The sequence below is a fragment of the Palaemon carinicauda genome, chromosome 26, assembly GCF_036898095.1.
Source record: "Palaemon carinicauda isolate YSFRI2023 chromosome 26, ASM3689809v2, whole genome shotgun sequence".
Lineage (NCBI taxonomy): Eukaryota > Metazoa > Arthropoda > Malacostraca > Decapoda > Palaemonidae > Palaemon > Palaemon carinicauda.
Window position 1 is genome coordinate 4,390,700 of NC_090750.1, and position 9,751 is coordinate 4,400,450.

Here is a 9,751-nt window from a genome sequence, read left to right on the forward strand (position 1 = left end):
TTTGAGAATAATAAATTACAGAATATGAATTTTATTAAGGACACTGAACAAAATGATTGACCTTTCCTGCAGTCATATTAGCTCCAATTCAAGTTTTGTAGTTTATTTAGTAAACATCTTCCATTTCTTCTGTAGGACAATATTTGAGAACAATTCTTCCCTCGTCTATTTCAGTGCGAATAAAATAATACCTATTATCAATATGTTTTGACTTTGATGTTTTACAGGATTTTTGTATAATTCAATTGTACTTTGGTTATCCTCATGAATAAGAACAGATTCAAGCTGACAAAAGTTTCCTATGATACAAGCACTTTTGAATGGCCGCAGCCAATTAAGTGTATTCTGCTTCACGTGTTGATAAAGCTACAGTTGGATGTTTTTTTTCTTCACTTTTTCTATATTTTTTTCATGATACAAATGTCCCTTCTTTCCACAAACCGAAGCAATAACCACTAGTGTTAAGTCTATCATCAAGGGATGATGCCCAATCCGCATCACTGTATCCTTATGTGTGTAATATTTATTTTCCACGTTCACTGAAACACAGTTCATAATCCAAAGTGCCTTCTCAATATACAGAAACATGTTTCACAACAACCCAATGGTCTTGAATTGGGTTTGACAACCACTGTGATAATTTTTTGACTATCAACATAAATCTGGTCTTGTACATGCCATAACACATAAACTACCGACAGCTTCGTGATATTTACTATCAGTCGACGTTTCTCCTGAACATTCTATCTTTTGCTCTGAATTGGGTGTCTAGGTTTATAATTGGACTTATCAAACCTTTCTAATATTTTGCACAAGTATCTTCTCTGATTCATCATAATAGTTTCATCGCATCGTTGGAAATCATTTAATTTTCAACCTGTCTTTCGACATTTGTTTTACATCATTTGATAGTTGTGTGTTAATTGCTGCAACAATCAGATCATCAACCCATACAAGTACTTTACTTTGAAGGCAGTTTTTCCGGTCCTATACTGCAGGGGAACCCTACTCTCTACATGACCTCCACAGTCATTTCATCTTACTCGTTCAAAGCATTCAATATTTCCTTTTACGTATTGCTCATTTATTGTTACGTTGTCACTGTCAAAGGACTCGCAAAACAAAATAAGTCTTCAGTTTCCTCTTGAAAGCCTTAATATCTTCAATCATTCAGATGTCTCATTCGAGCTTATTGTATAGTCTTGGTACCGCATATTTAAAGAAAGGCTCTAGACTCTAGAGCCTATAGTACACATATATCTAGGTTCCAATATTTCGAAACCACCTGTAAATATTCTCGTCTCAACACGATTTGTTGGTTGCAAAATATGTGTAAATTCTCTTAGATATTTTGAACGACCAGTTCTGATAACTTGGTGGGTTATTGTACATATTTTAAAGGAAATTCTCGCTTCAATCGGCAACCAGTGTAAATTAATTAGTATAGGAGTGTTCCTTTCTCTAAGTGGGACACATTTTTATCAGTTCTGCTCCTCTGTTTATTATATTTTCTAATTTCTTTTACTGTACTTTTTGTAGATTGTAATAGATGGAGTTACAGTAGTCAATCCTGGTAATAATACAGTTTATCACAAGTTTCTTCACAGAATATTCATCCGGGTACTTTTTTTAATAAAAACAATATTTCTGATATGATGACCAGCAGCTTTTACTACATTGTTTATTTGGGCGTTGGGAGACAAGTTACACTCAAGATATACGCCCAGGTCACGAACTATACTAGATACCGGGACTGAGACGTTATTTACGTTTATTTGAATATTACCTAAATTTTTTACGCTATTTTCCTTTCCCACAATCATAAACTTAGTTTTATTCTCATTTAACTTTAGTTGTTTGATTGTCATCCATTCTCTAACGGCACGCGCGAGTGTAAAGGTAGCAATATATATTGTTGGGTTGTGTGAGTGTGTGTATTGTGACGGGCCGAGAGAGGAGTTGTTAACTCAAAGGCAGGATGCAATCAACTGAGTTTTATTAAGGAACACTCTTCTTTATATAAAAAACCTCAAGGCAACAGGACATGACCTGTTCGAGAGACAGACAATGTTACTGAGCAAAACGGAGACATGATCATTCAGGTTCTTTTTAGTGCGAGGGAAGAGCGCAGATACAAGCATAATATATACAACATAATTATGTACAATTGTGTGCCACACGGTTGGTAAATGGCTCCCCCCCTAAAAATGACATACTGCACTTTTTAAATAGGGCGCCCTGATCTAGAGAGGCAAACTGTAGGCGGGTCATCTGGCAGAAGATAAGCAGGTTTTAGACGATCAATGGAGACCCAGTCTTCTTTGCCCCGAATGTTTAGTAGGAATGCTTTTGGACTGCGTCGGATCACAAGGAAAGGGCCCGTGTAAGGGGGCGTTAGTGGTGGCTTGCTAGTGTCGTTGCGCAGGAAGACGTGCGTTGCAGAGTGCAAGTCCGTTGGTATGTGATGCTTCGCTGGGGGCTTGTAAGTCTGGCGGCACGGAGTAAATTTTCCCACGACGTGACGTATGCGCTGGAGATCGTCAGAGGAGGTTGTAGAAGGAAAAAATTCGGCAGGGACGACCAACGGGTCGCCATACACCATTTCAGCTGCCGAGACGTCGAGGGCGTCTTTAGGAGTGGTCCTTAGTCCCAGGAGGACCCAGGGAAGTTGAGTAAACCAGTTGCAATCCTTGCAGCGGGACATCAAAGCTGCTTTGAGGGTGCGATGAAAACGTTCAACCATTCCATTGGCAGCGGGGTTGTAGGCCGTTGTCTGATGTAGGGTGATGCCCAGGAGATTCGCTAATGACGTCCACAATTGAGAGGTGAAAGTGGTTCCCCTGTCAGAAGTAATATGCTCAGGGATACCGAATCTTGAAATCCATCCAGAGAGTAAGGCAGATGTACATGAGGCGGACGTTGCAGTTTCCATGGGAATGGCTTCAGGCCAACGAGTGGAGCGGTCGATGACGGTAAACAGGTAACGATGTCCTTGTGATGTGGGTAGGGGGCCTACAACGTCTACATGAATGTGTGCGAAACAACACTGAGGTTGAGGAAAGGTGCCCACTCCTGAATCCGTGTTTCGATGTACTTTGGAAGTTTGGCAAGAAGTACAGGCGCGGACCCAATCCTTAGCATCCTTAGAAATGCCGTGCCAAATGAACTTTGCCTTCAGCAGCTGTGCAGTAGAACGGCACAAGGGATGTGAAAGGCCGTGAATGAAATCAAACACCTGTCGGCGCATGGGAGCAGGAATCCAAGGTCGCGGTCTACCAGTACTGACGTCACAGAGGAGGGTGGTGTTGGAGTCTTCGAGGGGAAAATCTTCCCAACGGAGGGACGTGCAGGAAGTCCTACAAGCTTGATACTCTGGATCCTGTTGTTGGGCTTCAGCCAGGGCGTTATAATCCAATCCCAGTTGAACGGCAGCCAACGTGTTTCTTGACAGGGCATCGGCAACGGGATTCATTTTCCCAGGGACGTATTGGAGGGTGCAATTGTATTCAGCCACGGCGGAGAGATGTCGGCGTTGACGGGCGGACCAGGCGTCAGACTGTCGAGTGAAGGCGTGCACCAGAGGCATGTGGTCTGTGCGAATGACGAAGGGCGTACCTTCTAAGAAATGGCGAAAGTGACGGACAGCCAAGTGCACCGCCAGCAATTCTCGATCGAAGGTAGAATAACCCGATTCTGCCTTGGACAGTTTTCTGCTGAAGAAGGCCAGTGGGCGGGGCGAGCCTTTGACCACCTGCTCGCGTACTGCACCAATAGCGACGTCGCTGGCATCGGTGGATAGAAGGAGAGGGGCGTGTGGGATAGGAAAAGTGAGAGCCGCAGCAGTTGATAGGGCCTTCTTTGCATTGCAGAAGGCTGCTTCTTGTAGGGGACCCCACTTCAGGTCCTTTGGCTTGCCCTTGAGGGAGGTGTAGAGGGGAGCAAGAGTGGCGGCAATGGCTGGCAGAAAACGGTGATAATAGTTGATCATGCCCAAGAATTCCTGCAGAGCTTTGACGGTCGAGGGCGCGGGGAAGTTCTGAACGGCTGCTACCTTCTCAGGGAGGGGATGGACTCCTTCAGGAGTGATACAGTGCCCTAAGAACGACACTTCGTTGGCGCCAAAGGTACACTTGTCGTACCGGACTACAAGGCCGTTTTGTTGCAGGCGGTCGAGCACGATGCGTAGGTGACGGAGGTGTTCCTCTTTTGAGGAGGAGAACACAAGTATGTCGTCCACATAACATACACAGAAAGGGAGGTCCCCTAAGATGCCATCCATGAGACGTTGAAACGTTGCCCCAGCATTACGAAGGCCAAAACAGGAGTAATTGAAGGTGTATGTACCAAACGGAGTGGTGATGGCGGTCTTGGGGATGTCTTCTGGGTTCATAGGCACCTGATAATACCCCTTCAGGAGGTCGAGCGTAGAGAAAACCTTCGCTTTGTGCAGGTAGGAGGTCACATCGGCAATGTTTGGGAGGGGGTAGTGATCCGGTTCTGTTTGCATGTTCAGGCACCTGTAATCCCCGCACGGACGGAGGGAGCCGTCTTTCTTCAGAACGATGTGTAAGGGTGACGACCATGGGCTGGAGGCCTTTTGGCAAAGGCCCATTTTCTCCATTTCGGCGAACGTCTGTTTGGCGGCTGCCAATCGTTCCGGTGCCAGACGTGTGAATTTTGCGAAGACTGGGGGTCCCGTCATCTTGATATGGTGATAAATACCGTGCTTGGCGGGAACCGTGGGCGTTTGGCGAAGTTCTGGACGGAAAACTTCCGGGTACGACGTGAGGAGGTGGGCGTAGGCATCCGTGGGTGCGCTGATGTGGAGACCGAGGTTAGAGGGGGCTGGTTGAAGAGGTGTCGACAAGTACGAGTCTGCGTTGACCAATCGTCGGTGGGCGACATCGACCAGAAGGTGGAAATGAGAGAGGAAATGGCATGGTGACGTCAGCAACGAGAAACTTCCAATTGAATTTACCGTTTCCGAACGATAATGTGAGGCTCTCGTAACCGTAGGTGGGTATCGCAGATCCGTTGGCAGCTACTAAGCGGACGTCGGCAGATGTAGACAGACTACGTCGTGCCTTGAAGAGTTTCCTTGGCAAAAGAGAACGACAAGCACCAGTGTCTACCAAAAATCGCACGCCCGTTCCTGCATCCTGTAAAAAGAAAAGATTAGAAACATGTCGCCGCTTCGGCACGTCACGGGGTAGGCGTGTATGTCCTACGGCATTCATGTCAGCTTCGGTTGACGTTGAATAGGCATCCTCGTAGTCAGGGGTGGAGGCGTTGATGGAGGTCTTGAAGTGGCTGTCCATAAGGGCGTCGGCTTTGGTCATCAAGTCCTTTATGGGTAAACTATCGACATCGGGTATGGCAGCGCGTACAGGTTCGGGTAAACGGCGTATCCAAAGGACACGAAGTAGGTTTACCTCACGAGGAGAGCCGTCTGCGGCAGGTTGAAGGCGAGCGATACTGGTCATTTCCCTGAGGGCAAGCGAAGCCCTTTGGTCCCCCAACGGTTGTTGCGAGAGCTGAAAAAGCTTTGCTATACGGGCGGCTGGCGACGGCGAGTACTGCTGCAGAAGGTATGTTTTGAGAGCTTCATACGCTATTGGGGTGTCTCCTTGTTCACAAAGCCAGTCGGATATTTCTGGGAAGGTGTCCTCGGGTATCGCCGCGAGAACATAATCCACTTTGGTGGTTGAGCGAGTCACGCCCCTGATACGAAACTGGACTTCCGAGCGCTGAAACCAAGCAAACGCTTCTCCGGTGGCGAACGGTGAAATTTCAATGGGGCGGCGCCAACTGCTGGAGTAGAGTCTGTCTCCGTCCGTCATTGTACCAACGATGGAGGGGCGAGGGAGGTGGGGGTGGAGGGCAGTGGGAGCGAGTCGACTTCCTGGGTCACCAATGTGACGGGCCGAGAGAGGAGTTGTTAACTCAAAGGCAGTATGCAATCAACTGAGTTTTATTAAGGAACACTCTTCTTTATATACAAAACCTCAAGGCAACAGGACATGACCTGTTCGAGAGACAGACAATGTTACTGAGCAAAACGGAGACATGATCATTCAGGTTCTTTTTAGTGCGAGGGAAGAGCGCAGATACAAGCATAATATATACAACATAATTATGTACAATTGTGTGCCACACGGTTGGTACAGTATATATCCATATATGTAATTATACTTGTTTACAATTTTATTGTACATTTGTTATATCCACGGAGGCTAGAACGTCATTCTCTGGCGGAATGAAGCCATATATATGCAATAAACAATAAACAAAACACCGTGTTATTTCCCAACACGACTCAAGGTCACAGTTCTCACTTCCCCTAACTCCCTCATTATCTTATATCCGCTACTCATATCACGTATGTCTCTCTCTCTCTCTCTCTCTCTCTCTCTCTCTCTCTCTCTCTCTCTCTCTCTCTCTCTTGGTGGACAGAAGGGTGCTGCCTTAATTATCACTTTTCGGATTATTTACGAAGTATAAACATTCTTCAACACCTATACACAATATGAATATGAGCCAATAAGAAAAAGAGAGGTCTGGTAAAAGGTGGGTCAAGTCACAGTAACCTGACATTCTCTCTCTCTCTCTCTCTCTCTCTCTCTCTCTCTCTCTCTCTCTCTCTCTCTCATTTCCTCCGTAATAATAAATAATAATAATGATAACGATTATGATAGTAGAGGTAAAGATTTACTACTATTACCACTACTACTACTAGGTTGTAGTAGCAGTAGTAGAAATTTACTAATACTACTAATACTACTACCATACTGCAACTACAAAGCATACTAGCTATTTGATATTGCGTAATAGATATTAGTCGTTAACGCTGTCTCCTTCCTCGGAGTTGAGGTACCGAGGTTTTCGAAACACAAAACGACTTTTCTTGTTTCGAACACAAAACGACTTGTCTTGTTAGGAAAACCCTGCTTACCATCCACGCGAGCACGCTTTTAAGTGTGATGAGTTTGACCAATGGCAACACCGGAAGTGTAACACTGGCATTAGTCAGGATGAATACCGTCGCATCATACGTGGGGAACTTATGGTCAACGAACCATGGTTTTGGTTTTGTACAAAGTGCTCATTGTCAGAAGCCTCAGGTACGTCAGTATACCAAGTACTATCTTCAGTGTTAGAAGTAAGGCGCTAACCTGCCTGGGTCCTGTACACCAGGATGGTAGTATTTTCACTCGTGGTCCCGTCCTCATCTTTTTCAAGGTAAGACAGGAGCCACTGTTACGGCAGCAGTCACTGCTGCTGCAAAGTCTCTCGCTAGAGAGAAAGCCAATATGTTCACATCTACTACTACCCTAGTTGACCTTGCCATGATGCAGACAGAAGGAAGTGATAATGCTTGTGTACATCCAGTCTATTTATCTTGTAATGTTAACCCCTTAAGACAGAAGATACACCTGTTGAACCTAATTCATGGCATTTTGAATTGGTAGTTGATCACATCCCAATTGAATACCTCCAGAAAGATATTATTCTAGATGATGCAAGACACTTAGTATATGCCACTGCAAACCAACTTGCCATGTTGAAGAAGGCAAGGACATTGTATTCAGATGCCACATTTTGTGTAGTATGAGCTCCGTTTCAACAGCTATTTGGAGTCTATGCCTTAGTTAAGGGAAGCTAAGGAAATGTAAAACAAGTCCCCTTAGCTTTCATCCTTATGTCAGGGAAAAGAAAGAGATACTACAGAAAGGTATTGAATTCTATTTTAGCAATAACTCAGGAGTGTAAAGTGGAAAAGATCGTGATGGGCTTCGAAATGGCTTTGTGGTCAGTAGTCAGGACGGTATATGGTCGATTCGCCGCCAGTCGGTTTCGCGGTCAATCACTTTCATCCCGGGTGAAGTCGATTCGCCGTCCTAATTGCACCCACACTTATGGAGTTTGTTCGCCATCAACATAAGAGTCTTTTCACCGTCAATATAGGAGTTGTTTCACCCCCGTTATGAAGAAATGGACCGAGACGTGCAATTAGCAGCCGAATTTTGTTTTGTTTGTAAAGTCATCGTTAATGTAATTAAGATTAATATCACATTTTATTCTATTCTAAGTACAATAATTTACATTATTTCCGTAGAAGATGATAAGAATCATTCAGAATCTCTCCTGACAAATATAAAAAAAAATTGTACTTACTTTTAAAATAAATATTCACTTCCACGCAGGTAAAAATATAAAATAATAATATCCATCATTCAAACAACTGTCTCCTGCCACAGGCATTCCTCACTGTCCTAAACTAACTAAAAGAATATAAACAAACAACTCAATTATTCTTGTCGTGTAATTTTTGTAAATTTATTATAAAATTCTATTTGTATATATTTATTTCAGTTTTGCCATGTATTCTCCAATGTGTATTTTAAATTTATTATCTTCTACGGAAATAATGTAAATTATTGTACATAGAATAGCATAAAATGTTATATTAATCTTAATTATATTAACGATGACTTTACAAACAATAAAAAAAAAATTCTACTGCCAATTGCAGGTCATGGTCCATTTCTTAATAACGGGGGCGAAACAACTCCTATATTGACGGCGAACAGACTCCACAAAGTATGGGTGCAATTAGGACGGCGAATCGACATCACCCGGGGGCGAAAGTGATTGACCGCGAAACCGACTGACGGCAAAACGTCTATAACCCGTCAGGACATTATTTCCAGTTGCAAAGTTGCAAGGCTGTGCATTTCATTGGAATAATTTCATTTTGTATACAGAAATATTTTAGTATATATAGGCTACCTTTTTTTCTCTCTCTCTTTTTACTCAGACGCATACTTTTGTATACAGGAATATTTTAGTACCAGTAGGCTGCCTTTTTTAACACTCAGACGCATACTTTTGTATACAGAAATATTTTAGTATCAGTAGGCTGCCTGATTTTTTTTCTTTTCACTTACACGCATACCTTTGTATACAGTAAATTTTTCATATCATTTAAACTAATATATCGTACTCTATTTTTGTATTTTATGTAATGTTAATAGCAATGTATTGAAAAAGTAAAGAGAAGGCAAAACTAATTTGTTACTATATCATCAGAGCTTTGAACTAGGAAGGCGAGTTGTTTACATCACGATAAAGCCAGTCAGCGATCCCATGTTGTGGTTAAGGTAGGGTGAGCCTTGTTTGTTTATTTCTGTTATTATATATTCTTTCTAAATTCTATCGTATTACGTAGTTATTGTGTATGTGTATGACTATACTGCGTAATTATTTAATAAAAGAGAGCCTGTTATTATATATTCTTTCTAGATAACATAGCCGGATTGAATAGGGTGGTAGGCTGGAGTGACTGAGGGCCGGTGTAACTAGGGGCCGGAGTGACTAATAATATGAATGCAGAATAAGATTGTGCTAAGTGTACTCCCCTGACGCACCCCTCTGTTTAAAGGTTCATATGATGAATAAGAGTTTCCAATTTGTACAGGGTAATTTCTGCCATTCAAGTAGTCTTTCCTGTATTCAAAAACTTTTATCTTTAACACCGATTGGCCATCGATTATTTAGTAGCAATTCATGCACCACTGTATCAAAAGCAGCACTGAGATCGAGCAGTATTAAGATACCATGTTTATTTTCATCCAGCACATCCAACCTATCACCTACAGCAGAACAGATGGCTGTGTCCGTAGAGTATAATTTTCTGTAAACAGACTGCTCGTCTGGCAAAGCTTCTACTTTTTTTTTTTTTTTTAAGTGA